This window comes from Odocoileus virginianus, chromosome 30 (assembly GCF_023699985.2).
Source record: "Odocoileus virginianus isolate 20LAN1187 ecotype Illinois chromosome 30, Ovbor_1.2, whole genome shotgun sequence".
In the NCBI taxonomy this organism is placed as follows: Eukaryota; Metazoa; Chordata; class Mammalia; order Artiodactyla; family Cervidae; genus Odocoileus; species Odocoileus virginianus.
In genome coordinates, this window is record NC_069703.1 from 28,245,798 (window position 1) to 28,261,836 (window position 16,039).

The following is a 16,039-nucleotide window of genomic DNA, read 5'->3' on the forward strand; positions in this document are numbered from 1 at the left end:
GGGCACTCCTGCATCTCCTGCATTGGCAGGTGGATTCTTTACCACTAAGCCACCTGGGAAGCACATACCATGATTACCATGTGGCTAAGAATGCCCTGATCCCGGGATCCAGCTCCCTCATCTCCACAGCCTGAGCCCCCAGTGCAGTGTAGACACGTCAAGCACAGAAAACACCAGCTGTGTGAGCAAGCCTGGACTCGCTGGGCCCAAGCAACATGAACAACTCAAAGCCAGAGGGGCTTGCCTCGGGGGGCCCAGAGGGTGAGGAACACACCCCACCCCGTTTCACCAGTGAGTGGACTTCCCTCGGGCCTACTGTCAGAGTCAGCAATCCAGTCACACTGGGGACAGAACAGGTTCTCTCAGCCAGCTTTCCCTTCAGCATTGGAACAGTCGTGATTCCTCCTTTGGTTATACACCAGAGGCGGGGGTTTGGGGACACACTGTACAAAAATATGTATATTTAAACATTAGAACCTTAAAAGGAAAGGGTATGTGCTCCCTACTCTGTCTTTCTCTCTCTGCCATATGGAGTGCACACACAGTGGCAGGAGCCAGAGCAGCCTGCTCAGTCCACAAGATGGAAGCCTGGGTTTGAGCAAGGAGAGCCACATGATCAATGGACCCTTGCTTCTGGATGACTTCACAGAACAGAGTGAGCTGCCCTGACCAGTTCTGGACTGCCCACTTCCAGACTGTTAAGGGACAGGAATAAATTTCTATTTCCTTTCAACCACTGTATTTTGGAGCATTTTAGATTGTACGTAATTAAAACAAGGTGTGAACACTGCCCAGGAATTAACCTAGCAAGATCTTTGTCAGTAAAACGACAACATTATCAACATTCTCCTAACCAAACTACCTAGGATTTTGTCATTACTGTACACGTTTAAAGAAAAAGTTTTCTTGAAAAGGTGACTTGAATCACGCTGTGCCTAGAGAAGGACGAACAAACTGACCTCCTGCTTGGTTTCATCCTTGAGTCTTAACAGACATACCTCAGATTTCCAAGTAGCCCAGGCTACTCTGTTCCAACAGCTTGACGGGGAAACTCCAGCTTGGCTCTCCTCCTCCAGATCATTACCTGAATCAAAAACCAAGTGGAAAATCTGATGAGAACCTGTAGGATTCTAAGAGCTGCTCTGTATCCACCAAACACAGGCAAATGCAGAGCACTGAGCACAGAGCCTGGCACAACAAAGTCAGTGCTCAATAAATGTTACACTGGATTGTCACTGGGCTGCTGCATGCCAGACCCTGTGCTGGAGAGAAGGGACACAAAGATGAATAAACCTAGTCCCAGTCCCTACAACTCAGGAAAGCCCCCTACACTCAGGAAAGCCTGCTGACCGAAAGACATAGCACAAGGTTGATAAGCAAAAGCAACGAGGCTGTGCCCAAGTAGTCTTGCAGCACTAGCATTCCCCTGGAATGTCCCAGATCCTGTGCTTCTCACTCCAGACCCTCACCCCGGTGACATGTCCCCTTCCCACAACTGTAGAGACCTATGATGGATGCTAGATTACCACGGGACAGCTCCATCTGAATGTTTTACTGCATTTACTACAGACATATTCAAAACAAAATTTATCTTCCCTCCTTAAACCCCCTCCCCATTCTGTTCCCTACCCCAGCGAGCAGCATCACATCCACCAGTCAAAAACTCGGAGCCATGGAGAAGGAAATGGCAACCCACTCCAGTATTCTTGCCTGGAAAATCCCACGGACAGAGGAGCCTGGTAGGCTATAGTCTATGGGGTCACAAAGAGTCGGACCTGACTTAGCAACTTCACTTAAAAAAAAAAAACAAAAAAAAAAAACCTTGGAGCCAACCCGGACCTCTCCCCCAGCCACTAAATCCCCCAACTAAGTCATCACCAACTTTGGTCAAGTCTACCTCCAACTCATCCCTCCCCACGTTCTGCCTCTAGTCTAACTCAAGGTCATGGTCATCTCTCACCGCCACAGTTCTACTAGCCTCTTAACGGGCCTCCAGGGCCATTCCCTTTAGTCTTCACTAGAGTGATCTTTCTAATCCACAAATCTGATTCTTAAATGTGTCCTCACTAACCCAAAACTGCAAGTCCACAGCTAGGTTTAAAAGCCTCCCTAGGGGAGATTCCACTACAGGATCCGTGGTTGGGGAACTAAGGATACCTCATACCGCATGCCTGCTTCCCTTCCCCAAAACAAGACCCCTGAGGCCCAGACCACAGACTAGTCTCTTTCATCGCTGTCCCCAGGCAGCTTTCTCACACATTCCATCTTCAACTAAGAATACTCTTCCCCTTCTCTGCCTGCACTCCCCAAGCATCCTTCAGTTCTGTTTCCTGGGGAACAGAAGACTTCCTGGATTCACCTAAACTGAGTGAGGTGCCTCTACTCAGTGTTTCCAGAGCAAGAACTTTTCTGCTTTTCTTCCGTCAGATCAGAATTGCCTACGTTTCTGTCTGTCTCCCACGTGAGTTTCTGAGTTCTGGGTGATGATGATGATGATACAAAAAATAACAGCAACAAGCACACACAGCATTTACTTTGTGCCAGCAAGCCTTCTCAGCACTTTACCCCTGTTATCTCACTAAACCTTTATAATCGGTTTAGGAAGCAGATTTCTCTCAACTCTTTAAGAATGAGGAAACTGAGGCAGGAGGCGAGGAACCAACGTGCCTAAGGACACGGTTGGCAAGCACCGAGACAGGATTCAAACCCGGCTGCTTGGTTCCACAGCCGAACTTTGTAACCATGACGCCAGTCTGGGTCACTCGCTCCATCCTCAGAATCCACGAGGAGCTGAACCACCGTCTGCCGAGCGAACGAAAGAATGAACTGATCCCATACGGGCAGCATCGGTCTCCACCACGACCAGCTCCTCCAGTCCCTCGCAGGTAAGAGTCCTCGACCCCGCCGGCCAAAGGGCGCGGCGCTGGCAGCCCGCCAGCCCGCGGCCTCAGAAGACCCACCCGGCGGCGCGCCGGCTCGAGGGGCGGTGACAGCCGCGCGGCGGGGGCGGAGCTGCTACCAGCTGGGTGTCCGCCCGGAGGCGACTCGCGCTGCCTCACCCGGACGACGAGCCCGGCCCGCCGGCTCGCCGGGCAGCGCCCTGCACCCTCACGTTGTGCGGGGCCCCCTCAGTCCGGGGTCCTCTCAGTCCCGGTTCCGGTCCCAGTCCACTTCCCTCCGTTCCCCCACACAACCGTCCCCGGCGTCACGCCGCGCGCGACCCATCCTCCGCCGCCTCCGCCCGATTCCTGGGACAAACCCCAGCCCCCCACCCCGGTCCCGGTGCTTCCTCACCCTCACCCGCCATGTCCCGGACCCCACCGCGGCGTGAGGGGCGTCACGGCCGCGAGAAGGCGGGACGGCACTTCTAAACAGAGAAAGGGCGCCGCCATGTTAGAGTCGGACGGAACCGACCGCGCTGGCTTCCCAGCGCAACTTCCGGCGCATGAGCAGCGCCCGCCCTACGAGTAGCTCGCGCACACGCGCTTGCGCCTGGTAATCCAGACGGTCTGTGAAACAGACTGCGCTTAGAAATGTCCTTGGGTTAGGAAGCGTTCAACCCTTCCTTGAAAGTTTTACACTTCAAACGTAAAAGTAACAGCTTTTACGTGTTAACGGCTTTACGAGCATTATCTCAAGTCCTCTCTCCATCATACGATAATATTTTTCTCCCACTTTGAAGAAGGGAAAACGTAGTTTCAGGGTAAATGAATTGCTCGTTGTCACGCTTATTGCAAGTGGTGAAGCAGAGATGTGAACCTAGTTGTGGCTTCAAAGCTGTTATGTTTTTCTACCTTCTGAGCTAAACATCACCCCTTTCCCTGTTTAGGAGATGTCCAGGGTTAGCCTGTGTGGGAATGAGGGTTCCTGAAAACAAAAGTCAGCTTGCAGACTTCACCAGCGCCTCTGTGGTGTCGTTGCAGCTTTTCAGCACCACCAGGCCATTGACTTTTCTACTTCCTAATAGTTCCTAATAGTTCTCCTTTCTTCATTTTTTACCCTGTTTATTTTCATGATCCATAGTTTTAACAACACCCTTGCAACCACCCTGATCTCCTTTGCTCTCTTGTCTGTTTGTCACGTGGATTTCGTAAGAATTTCAACCCTGGATGAATCTGTTGCAGGAAGGGGGACCCCTTTCAGGGCCCAAAACTGGGCTCTTGTCTAACACTCAGAAATGAATTGTCCGAAGAGACACATGTGCTGATAAAGCAAGAGATTTTATTGGGAAAGGGCACCTGGGTGGAGAGCAGGAGGGTAAGGGAACCCAGGAGAACTGCTCTGCTACGTGGCTCGAAGTCTTGGGTTTTATGGTGATGGGATTTGTTTCCGGGTAGTCTTTGGCCAATCATTCTAATTCAGAGTCTTTCCTGGTGGCGCACGCATCAGCCAAGATGGATGCTAGCGAGAGGGATTCTGGAAAGTGGACAGACACGCGGTGTCTCCTTTTGACCTTTCCTGAACTCTTCCGGTTGGTGGTGGCTTATTAGTTCCCTATTCCTTATCAGGATCTCCTGTCATAAAACAACTCATGCAAATGGTTACTATGGAGCCTGGCCAGGGTGGGCGGTTTCAATCAGTGTGCTTCCCCTAACAAATCCAACTGCTCCTTTTTCCGATTGCTGACACCTAAAGAGCCAAGCACAACTGGAGAAAGTACCCAGTGGGACAGACTTTTCTCTACAAACTCATGACTGCTAGCCTTAAGAGGGACTTCAACAAATGTCAGTCTAGCCAGTTCACTGCTCCTCTCTTCACAATAGCTAGAGAAACTAAAATGCTTAGCAACAGTTGACTTCACCCTTTCTTTTACAGGAAAATATTAATAATAGCAAATCTGATAGGAAACCTCTTGTCTTCCCAATACTAAACATGTAAGTTTCTACTTCTGAGTCCATCTGTGTTGGATCTAGTCAATTGAGACTTGCCGTCCATTCCTTTCAGAATCTAAAAAGTTAAAATTTTATTTCCCAGACTCAGTAGCAGTTGGAATCCCAGGTACAGGTAGGTTCTGCCAGTAGGTAAGATTTGGAAGCCATTGGCCTGCTGATGTTAGCCGATTTTTGCCGGCAAGAAAGGTCATGCAAATGTGAGGTGCTGCAGCCAGCAGTACACTGTGGCCTGTCTGCAGCCTCCTGAGTGTTCAGAAGCATCTGTGAGATGGAGGCCACCAAACTCAGCGTTCTGGTGCCTGGGAACCAGTGTCTAGTCCCAAATCTGGATCCATGGACACGGTGTGGTGATGTGTTTGCTTTTTCAAGTCTTATAAATCACGTTTATTTTTCTTAATGTTTACTTGTATGCATTTATCTGGCTGTGCTGGGTCTCCATGGCTGCGTGGGCTTTCTCTAGTTGCGGCAAGCAGGGGCTACTCTTTGTTGAGGTGCACGAGATTCTCACTGAGGCGGCTTCTCTGATTGGGAGCCCAGGTTCCAGGGCTCGCTGGCTTCCCTAGTTGCGGCTTCTGTGCTCTACAGAACAGCCGTGGCACACGAGCTTAGTTGCCCTGTGGCGTGGAGGTCATGTTTATTTTTACCTTTTACCCCATGACAACAAAAAGTACACAGTGGAGAAGTGAATAGTTACATAAATTAATCAAAGGCCTAAAAGATAATGCAATTGAGAAGATGAAAATGAATGAACAAATAGTTTTTTTTTTAAATCAATATAAACCCCAGAGGGAATTAATGGCAAATGATCCACAAGAGAAATTGGAAAAATCCGTTAGATGCAGGCTACACATGAAGCCTCCAGTTATGAGGATAAAGTCAGGATCTGGAAACATGTTTGTTATACCTGCATTTCAGCTCACTGTTTGGGGAGCGAGTGGTTGCATGTATTAAAAAAAATCACAGTAACTGTATTTGTAATCACACATTCACTCACTTTTTAAGACAAGTGGTTTTATAATTCACAAAGCAGTTACTCGAAACTTGCAAAAGACGACCCTCTTGGAGCCATGAGGACACCACCAGCCTCTCCTTTCCAGGTGAACCCCCCACACACACACACACGGTGACTGGGCCCAGGCACCGTGTTCATTAGTCTCAGGTTAACCATTCTTACATTCAGAAGAAAACGACTTATCTTTCCCCAAAGGTGCTCCAAGTAGGCTGGAGGGCTCAGCCCCAGAGTCTGCTTAGTTGACGCTGGGAGCCCGAAAAGGAAGCTAAAACTAATTATGGCAGAAAATGAAAAAATCTGGAAGCCCCCACCAGCTTGACCAAGGAGCTACACTTGAGCCCCACATGGAACACCAAGTTTGATGCTGCTCTGTATTCCAAAGGACTCCAAGGTAAAGGGAAGAAAAAAAAATTAAGATCAAGTTTGTGGGAGGGAGGGGGAATTTACACTTTAAAAAGGACACCTGAAGACTCACTGCATCCTGGACAAACCTCAGATGTTAGGCAGAAGCCACCTCCTAAGTTCCCATGTTGTGAGACCATGCATCAGAAAGAGGCAGAGCTCAGGCAGGGAGGGGCCAGCGGGTGCAGGGGCTTCCCGGGGTGAGACTGTTCTACAGTCTGCCGGGTGCCCGTGGACCCACGCACGGGAAGCAGGTGGACCACCTCATGGTAAAGGACACCTGCCGGAGAGGCATCCAAAGGAAAGACACCTCCTGCGTGTCCGGGGAGGGTCAGGTGAACCCAGATTTCCTACACTACTGCTGACAGCCCCCTCGGGGGAGGGAGGTGTAAACCTCACCAGGCGGGCCCATCTGCCTCTACCCACAGGCTCGGCCACAGCAGATAGGCACTCCTGGGCCACACCTGTCATGGTGGGCCCAAGGCAGGATCCTCTCCACCCTCAACCCGATTCCTGTTTGTGGACAGAAAACCAAAATTAAACCCTCTGATGCTCCCCTGGTGGCTCAGACGGTAAAGAATCTGCCCGCAGTGCAGGAGACCTGGGTTTGATTCCTGGGTCGGGAGCATCCCCTGGAGGAGGGCATGGCAACCCACTCCAGTGTTCTCGCCTGGAGAATCCCATGGACACAGGTGCCTGGTGGGCTACAGTCCAACAAACTGCCTGAATCCTAAAAGGACTATAGGCCTGAACTCACTGAGGGCTCAGGAACCACAGAGTCCCCAGCCGCAGCCCAGAGCAGCACTGGCAGAGCCCGCAGGCATCCCAGGGCCGTCCATCGGTCCCACCAGCGACTCAGCCTCAACGCCCAGCTCTGCCCCACAATGGGCGTTTTCTCTCCCCTGAAAATCTGAACATTTACTGAATGTTGTTTTATCCTTGGATTACATCTTACTCTATTTTCCTAGGTTTGCATTGCAAGTTACAAAAAACACTACTTCTGCAAAAGCAGGTGTTCATGCTACAGACTTGGGTTTTTAACTCTCACCTGCTGTATCCTGCATACATGGGCAAAACTCAGGGCTCACTGTCCCACTACTGACCACCAACCTGCCCAAGTCAGCGGGCCTTTCAGCCTGCCACTCCCTTAGTGCACAGAGACCCCAGCCCCTCCCCAGCCCCACCACCTCCTGCTCTACTGGCCAAGGGCTGACTTGGGTGGAGCCAACACAGTGCCAAGCACAGCCATGTCTTGCCCCTGGGAACCCGCATCAAGAAGGCAGAAATCCCACCCAAGTGAAGCCAGTATACCAACAAGGGTGCCTCTCAGAGCCTCGTGAAGGGCACCAACAGGGGAGCCTAAGAAGGTGACTTCCCAACAGGGGGCACAACCGTCCCCTGGACTGAATGCTCCCAGGGAGACAGCAGATGTGCAGAGTCACCCCTAGAGGGAAGTCTGAGCACTCTGCCTCTCTGTTTAGAGCCACCAGGGGCACTCACAGAGCCCTTCCAGATTTGGTCTTAAATGTGTAAATGCTGCCAATTCCCAAAAATAGCTCTGAGGTGAAAGAACCTAATGGGCAGTAATGAAGGGAGTGCCAACAAGTAAGTATAACCTGTTTTCATTTTTCTCATTGAGTTCAAGAGTTTTTGAAAAACAAATGGTGCTAACTGAACAAGAATCTTCAAAGATTGACAAGTCTCAGGATAAGTGGTGGCTCTGACAGTAAAGAATCTGCCTGCAATGCAGGAGACTGAGATTCCATCCCTGGGTCAGGAAGATCCTCAGGAGAAGGGAATGCATACCCACTCCAGTATTCTTACCTGGATAGTTCCATGGACAGAGGAGCCTGGCGGGCTACAGTCCATGGGGCCACAGAGTTGGACACCACTGAGTGACTTTCACTCTTTCACAGGGTAAGCTTGTCAACAGGAAGAACTAGCAGCCTGCAGTTAGGGTCACAGTGTTTCCTCGGGGATGTGCCTCTTGGCAAAGCCAGGGCAGTTCTCACCACACAGCCCTCAGGGCAGGAGTCTTTCTGAGACACCAGAGCCCATCACCTCCACGAGGAGACCAGGACTCGGCTGGCAGCTCCCCACAAGTGCTTGGAAAGTGTCACTCGCTCAGTCGTGTCCAGCTCTTTGTGGCCCTGTGGACTGTAGCCCACCAGACTCCTCTGTCCATAGGATTGTCCAGGCAAGAATACTGGAGTGGGTTGCCATTTCCTTCTCCAGGGGATCTTCCCAATCCAGGGATCCAAGCTGGGTCTCCTGCACTGCAGATGGATTCTTTACCATCTGAGCTACCACGGAAGCCCACAAGTGCTCAGACTTGTTCCTAATTCAGGTTCTGGGGCTTCTGAGAAAGCGGGGCATGGGGCAGGTGTGCCAAGAGAGCCTTGGGACTTCATAGGGGGCTGGCCCTGGCGGGGGGGGTGAGTCCTGGACCCCAAGCATCAGTGCCCAGCTGTGGCACTGACACAGAAATACCTGTTTCTGCCCCATGGCGCCCACCAGTGTTTTCCTTGCAGCTGGGAAGAAGTGGGCACAGGGGCAGAGGGTGCAGCAGCCACCAGCATCCAGTGCATTTCACTGGAATGACCTCCAGGGCCCCTCGAAGCTAACCAATTAATCTGCACATGTGCAGAGAACATTTGTAGTTTATTCAAAACTGCAAGAGTGCCAAAGTGAAAACAATTTTCCACACAGTGTCTATGCTCCTTTTGCTTGGAACATTTCTGAGCTTCATCCTGAGAACCACCATCACTCATAGCCCAAGAATCTAAAGCAGCTGAGTTGACCTTAAAGTGACTGGTCAAAATCCCGAGGGCAAGGATGACCTTAACATCCACAGGCCAGGGTCACGTTCATAAGAACGTCGTGAGTCTTAGGGAGCAGACCTGTCACGGCAATCTGATCGCAGGTTGGAAAAGAATTTCCAGACACAGAGCATTTTTGAAGGGAGTGAGTTTATTAAGAGCAAGGAGCAAAGATAAGGAAGGTGCTGTCAGCACAGTGCCCCGACCTCCCGACAGTCCAGGGAGAGCCGAGGGGACACAAATACAGGAGACCAGGGATCGATTCCTGGTTTGGGAAGATGCCCTGGAGAAGGAAATGGCAACCCACTCCAGTGTTCTTGCCTGGGAAATGCCATGAATAGAGAAGCCTGGTGGGCTAGAGTCCATAGGGACGCAAAAGAGTCAGACAGGGCTGAGCAAATGAACAGCGCAGCAACAGGGGTGAGCGCTGGGTTGGGCTGTTTTGCCTAATGTGGAGTCAGGAAGCCTGCTGGTGGTGTTCCGGGGGCTTCCAGCAATGGTTACGAAGGGGCTCAGTCAGTTTTGGAGACGACCTTGTTTCTGGGCTCTGCTTCTGAGCCTTGATTCAAGTCCTTCCACCCGTGGTCTTGGGATAAACTCCACAAGACCCAGTCTGCTTTTCTCTTCATGAAATAAAGTCATCTCAAATTACCTGCATCTAACACACTTCCTCTGGCAGCCCACATGGCCCTCTCTTGATCTTTTCCTCCAGAGACACCATCGGAGTGAAAGGCACCCCCGTGAACCAGTGCACACCTGCATACACTCCTATCTGCGGTGTGCAAGGCCGTGGGGCTCAAGGTCCCACCTTCCTCACCTAAGCTGCTCTGATACAGCTCCAGAACCTTCCTCGACCATGTCCACGAGGACTCCAACCCCTGACTGACCCACGAGCACCACAGTAGAAACCCAGTGGCCCCGCACATCTCATGCAGGCCACGACGCTCCCCAATCTCACAGATGCCCCACAAGTGATGCCTGTCAGACATGCAAGTGAAGTTAAAGGGCCACCACTGGGATGCAGCTCTTTGTCTTTCCTAAGATCATCTTGTTAGTTGCTATGTCTGATTCTTTGTGACCCCATGGACTGTAGCCCGCCGGGCTCCTCTGTCCATGGGATGTTCCTGGCGAGAATACTGGAGTGAGTTGCCATTGCGTCCTCCAGGGGATCTTCCAGATCCAGGGATTGAAGCGGTGTCTCCTGCATTAGCAGATGGCTTCTTTTACCACTCAGCCACCTGGGAAGCCCATAAAGGATGGGGAAGGGGATGGAATTGTTGTGTATCATTTCTTACAATTGCATGTGAACCTACAATTATTTCAAAATGAAAAAATTTGGGACTTCCTTGGCAGTCAGTTCAGTGGTTAAGATGACACACTTCCAATGCAGTGGGGGGAGGGTTGAATCCCTAACTAGGGAACTAGGATCCCACATGCCCCATAGTACAGCCAAAAAAATATTTAAAATTTTAAAAAATCAAAATAAAAGGTTTAATTAAAGAGAAAGCCCAGTGAGATTTCTACTTCTGCAGGAAACTGACCTTCAAAGATGGAAATCAGGGCATTAAATTTGAAGGTAATTCAGATCTAGTCTATTTCATTCAGGGGAAAAAAATAGTACAATCAGTATTGTTGCCTAGAGGAAAGTGTCTACTGAAGATGAAGCTTTGGTGGATGGAGCAGTTGCTGTTCAGTTCAGTTCAGTCGCTCAGTCATGTCCAACTCTTTGCCACCCCATTGATTGCAGCATGCCAGGCTTCCCTGTCCATCATCAACTCTGGGAGCTTGCTCTAAAACATGGCCATTGAGTCAGTGATGCCATCCAACCATCTCATCCTCTGTCATCCTCTTCTCCTCCTACCCTCAATCTATCCCAGCATCAGGGTCTTTTCCAAAGAGTCAGTTCTTCTCATCAGATGGCCAAAGTATTGGAGTTTCAGCTTCAATATCACTCCTTCCAATGAATATTCAGGACTGATCTCCTTTAGGATGGACTGGTTGGATCTCCTTGCAGTCCAAGGGGCTCTCAAGAGTCTTCTCCAACACCATAGTTCAAAAGCATCCATTTTTCAGTGCTCAGCTTTCTTTATAGTCCAACTCTCACATCCATACATGACTACTGGAAAAACCATAGCTTTGACTAGACAGACCTTTGTCAGCAAAGTAATGTCTCTGCTTTTTAACATGCTGTCTCGGTCGATCACAGCTTTTCTTCCAAGGAGTAAGCATTTTTTAATTTCTTGGTTGCGGTCACCATCTGCAGTGATTTTGGAGCCCAAGAAAATGAAGTCTGTCACTTCCCATTGTTTCCCAATTTATTTGCCATGAAGTCATGGGAATGGATGCCATGATCTTAGTTTTTTTAGTGTTGAGCTTTAAGCCAGCTTTTTCACTCTCCTCTTTCACTTTCATCAAGATTCTCCTTAGCTGCAGTTGCTGTAACTGACCATTGTGACGGGAGTGAGGGCTGTAAGAACAGTGGGGTGAACTGTGAATTATCGGAACTGTGATAATTACACTGAAGATGTTCTAAAAAGAAATAGGATTTAAAATTCCAAGACAGAGCCAGAGAACTAGGCCATTCCTGATTATTCTACATTTTCTTTTTTTTTTTATTCTATGTTTTCTTATCTCATAGCCACAGGGCTGTGTAGTCAAAAATTCAACAGAAGTGATCAGTGGGTTGCTAAACTGTAATATAATTGTGATATAATTGCACCTGGCCAGATACATTGAATGGGAACAAGGTGCACTTAGGAACTGAAATGGGGATGTTTGGGTGGATGCAGATGACTGAGTTTCCCTGATTCCCGAAATCCAAAATTCAAGGAAACGCCCTTGCCAGCAGAGGCAGCCCCTCCCCCAGGCACGAGGCCAGGCTGCTTTCCCTGGAGGGCATGTAACAGCCTCCCGTGAAAGTGAGAGTCCTCAGTGTCCAGCTCTTGACCCCGCGGACTATACAGTCCATGGACTTCTCCAGGCCAGAGCACTGGAGTGGGTAGCCTTTCCCTTCTTCAAGAGATCTTCCTGACCCAGGGATGGAACCGAGGTCTCCCACATTGCAGGTAGATTCTTTACCAACTGAGCCACAGGGGAAGCCCAAGAATACTGGAGCAGGTAGGTTATCCCTTTTCCAGTGGATCTTCCCAACCCAGGAATTGAACCAGGTTCTCCTGCATTGCAGGTGGATTCTTTAACAACTGAGCTATCAGGGAAACCCAATTAGGAAGCTATTTTGTTATGTTCCACACAGTCAGAGGCTTTAGTGTGGTTAGTGAAGCAGATGTTCCTCTGAAACTTGTTTGTTTTGTTCATGATCCAACAAGTGTTGACAATTTGATCTCTGGTTCCTCTGCCTCTGTAAAACCCAGCTTGGACATCTGAAGTTCCGGGTTCATGTACTGCTAAAGCCTAGCTTGAAGGATTTTGAACATAACTTTGCCAGCATGTGAAATGACATGAATGGACTTGAATCTGGGCAAACTCCGGGAGTTAGTGGAGGGCAGAGGAACCTGATGTGCTACAGTCCATAGCGTCACAAAATGTTGGACATAAGTTAGCAACTGAACAACAAGCAGCAAGGAAGTTGTTTTGCAAAGAGATGCTGGTTCCTCTCAGAGACCACTCACTCCACCATCCTTCTTTTGTCTCCAGATCTATACAGAGAGTCTAATTCCAAAATGCCCAGTCTGATCTTGGAGGTGGCTTACACACAACAAGGAAAGGAAAGGAAGGAAGGAGGAAGAGGAAGAGACAGAGAGCAGTCCTAACTAATAAATGAGCTGAAACCGGGGAATATGGGTGTAACTGGATTCTAAAGGTGCTAGGTTCAGGAGGAAGGGAGCTTATATTAGACTTGGCAGAATGTATTAATATATAAATGCATGTTACAGAGATTTGGGTATTTTAATGATTCAGCTGAGAATGGTTCTAACAGCACAGTTGGTTGAATAAAATCTGGACTCACTAGTGGTCTTCATTAAACGACATTGAGATGTCAGAAACTCTTTAGAGTAATAGAGAAGAAGAAATCCAGAAACCTGGGATGGGTGGTTGGGATAGGGCAAGAGTAAGTACACAGGCGTTGGTTGAATGAGTGAAGGACTGACTTGCCTGGTTTCTCACTAAGGGCTAGTGCTCTGGTGTGTTACTAACCAGCTTCCTCACCCTGAGCTTCTCCCCTCCAGAATCCCCTCCCCTCAGAGTGACGGCACAGGGCCCTTCGCCATCTCCAGGGCTTCCAGCCTAAAACTCACCCACCCCCTACCCTAAAGTCTTCCCAATGCTCAGGCACTATTTACACGTGGGCTTCCTTGAATTTTCTGAATAAGTAGAATTTTTTTATTTGGTTGACCAGCCTGAGGATATAAACCTGAAACACTGTAGATAAACCGACAAATGTCTATTTATACAACTTAGTTTATCATTCTGACTACAAACATTTTACAATCATGAATTATGTAACAGTATTTTAATTTATAAATGCTACTTTTATGTTTTCTCTGCTCACTTGTCATGTAATGGTTTTCTTTACTCTTCACAGACATCCTTGGCACACACCGTTGACATACACTTGTAAACTCCTTTTCATTTTGAAAATTCTGTGGGACTCCCTTGGTGGTCCAGTGGTAAAGCATCCACCTGCCAAAGCAGGTGACCCGGGTTAAGTCCCTGGTCCAAGAAGATTCCACATACTTCAGGGCAACTAAGCTCATGCACGCTCACAGCTAATGAGCCCTGTGCTCTGCAACAAGAGAAGCCACTGCTATAAGAAGCCTGAACACCACAACTAAAGAGTAGCCGCCCCCAACTCACCGCAACTAGAGAAAGCCCACCTGCAGCCACAAAGACTCAGTGAGCCAAAAATAATACATTTTTAAAGATTGTTAAAAAAAAAAAAAAGAAAACTTTGTAAAGAACACAGAGTAGTGAAATATTTTCTGTACATCTATCACCCAGATTCTATAGTTAACTTTTGCTAAATGTACTTAAGATACCCTTCTTCCCCCCCACCCCACCCCTTCCCCACCACTGATCGAACCCACACCCCCTGCAGTGGAAGTGAAACTGATTACCTTAGATTGGGACTTGAACTAATATCAGTTCAGTCCAGTCACTCAGTCTTGTCCGGCTCTTTGCAACTGCATCACTCACGTGGCTGGGACCAGAACTCAGCCAAAGTCCACTTTGGGACTCTAACCCACGTGGCTGGGACTTGAACCCAGCTAAAACCCACAGTACCTGGTTTCAGGACCTAAAGAAGCTTGATGTCATTGCAGAAAGAATTCAGTGAAAGACAAGGTGACAGATAATAAGGGATTTATTTAGAAAGGAACACACGCTGTAGAGAGAGTTTGGGCCGTCGCAGAGGGTGAGTCTGGCAGCCCGAGGTGTGGTGTGGTTGGTTTTTATGCACTGGGTAATTTCATAGGCTTAATGATGGAGGGTTAAGAGCTTATGAAGTGAAAATGAAAGTCGTTCAGTCATGTCTGACCCCACGGACTATACAGTCCATGGAATTCTCCAGGCCAGAATACTGGAGTGGATAGCCTTTCCCTTCTCCAGGGGATCTTCCCAACCCAGGGATCAAACCCAGGTCTCCCACACTGCAGGCAGATTCTTTATCAGCTGAGCCACAAGGGAAGCCCATAGGCTAATGAGTGGGAGGATTATTCCAACTACTTTGGGGAAGGGGTGGAGATTTCCAGGAGTTGGGCCACCACCGACTTTTTGGTCTTTGATGGTGCCTTGGAACTGTCACAGCTCCTCTGGGTGTGCCATCTAGCTTGCTGGCTGAGGATCAAGGTCTAATCAAAGTCAACAAGTCTGCCATCTTGGACCCATTTGATTCTAATCAGTCTACGTTGTATCTTTGGGCTATGTCATTCCCTCAAAAGCTGTGTCCTCTCCCTTTCCTTTTGTTTCAGAAGTATGGAGTCTTAACCACTGGATGGCCAAGAAAGTCCTTTCACTTACTCCCTTTTTAAAAAGATTTGCTGGAGTGTTTTAAAGCAAATCCTAGATATCAAGTCATTCCATCTTTACATATTTCAGTGTGCAATTCTTTTAAAAAGATCTCACATTTATGCAATGCCCTGATCATGCCTAACAAAATGTTCTTTGGAATCATTTAATATCCAACCAGAATCAAAATTTCCCTAATTGTCTTGAAATATCTTTTTACTATTTTTTCCAACCAGGATTTATACAAGGTCCTCTTTCACTGCAGTAACAATTGGGTGGGGCGTTTTTGGGGGGTTTGCTTTGTCAGCTACAAATTGGCACTTACCAAGAGCATTGCCAACTGAACAACAAAGGCATTTGCCATCTGCCTCTGTGTTGACCTTCAGCAATCCCTGAGGGAGTCCAGGCAATCTGTGCTCCAGGGGATCTGGTGGAACAGGTCTTTAGATGGTTGGATGTTTTTAGGAACAGATTTTATGACCTCAATCCTTGCATCTCCTCATTTCTAGAGAAGCACTAAATCCCTTCATGGTGACATCAGATTCTCATGGCTAACAAAAACCTTTTGTAAAATGAGTGCCTAATGGTATTGAACTCCCCTTTCAACAAAGCCTTATACACCGGCCTTCCCCGCAGCTGCTTTGCAGCAGCCTCTCAGAGCTGTCTGAGGTGCCGCCTCCCAGGCCGCAGTTCTCTTTTTGCCCCAAATAAAACTTCACTCGCAACTTTCAAGTTGTGCATCTTTTTTAGTCAACAGTTAGTTTTGGCTTTTGAGTCACTTTTGTTCCAAAGTAATCTTTTCTCCTTGTCTCATTTTTTTGTTTTTTTTTATCTTTTTTTGTTTGTTTGTTTGTTTCATTGCCATTTCATTGCTTCATTGCAGAAATGGGGTCACTTGTCCTATAGAATGACCCACATTCTGGGTTTTTCTATTTCCTTCCTTATGCTGT

At 48.5% G+C, this 16,039-nt stretch overlaps 1 long non-coding RNA gene across 3 annotated transcripts in view; it reads right to left on the bottom strand.

The window, feature by feature from the left end:
- The window catches only part of LOC110127639 (uncharacterized), a 28,221-nt gene extending 24,796 nt beyond the window's left edge, over window positions 1-3,425 (bottom strand). Inside the window, exons 1-2 of one of the 3 annotated variants that reach the window (XR_002310846.2) lie at window positions 3,301-3,425; window positions 999-1,084 (exon numbers count right to left, since the gene is read on the bottom strand). This is a non-coding gene — a long non-coding RNA (uncharacterized lncRNA). Of the gene's footprint in view, window positions 1-998; window positions 1,085-2,838; window positions 2,955-3,294 lie in introns of those variants that run through there. The other 2 variants (XR_002310845.2, XR_011484711.1) reach the window with 2 other exon arrangements.
- Window positions 3,426-16,039: the final 12,614 nt, after the last annotated feature.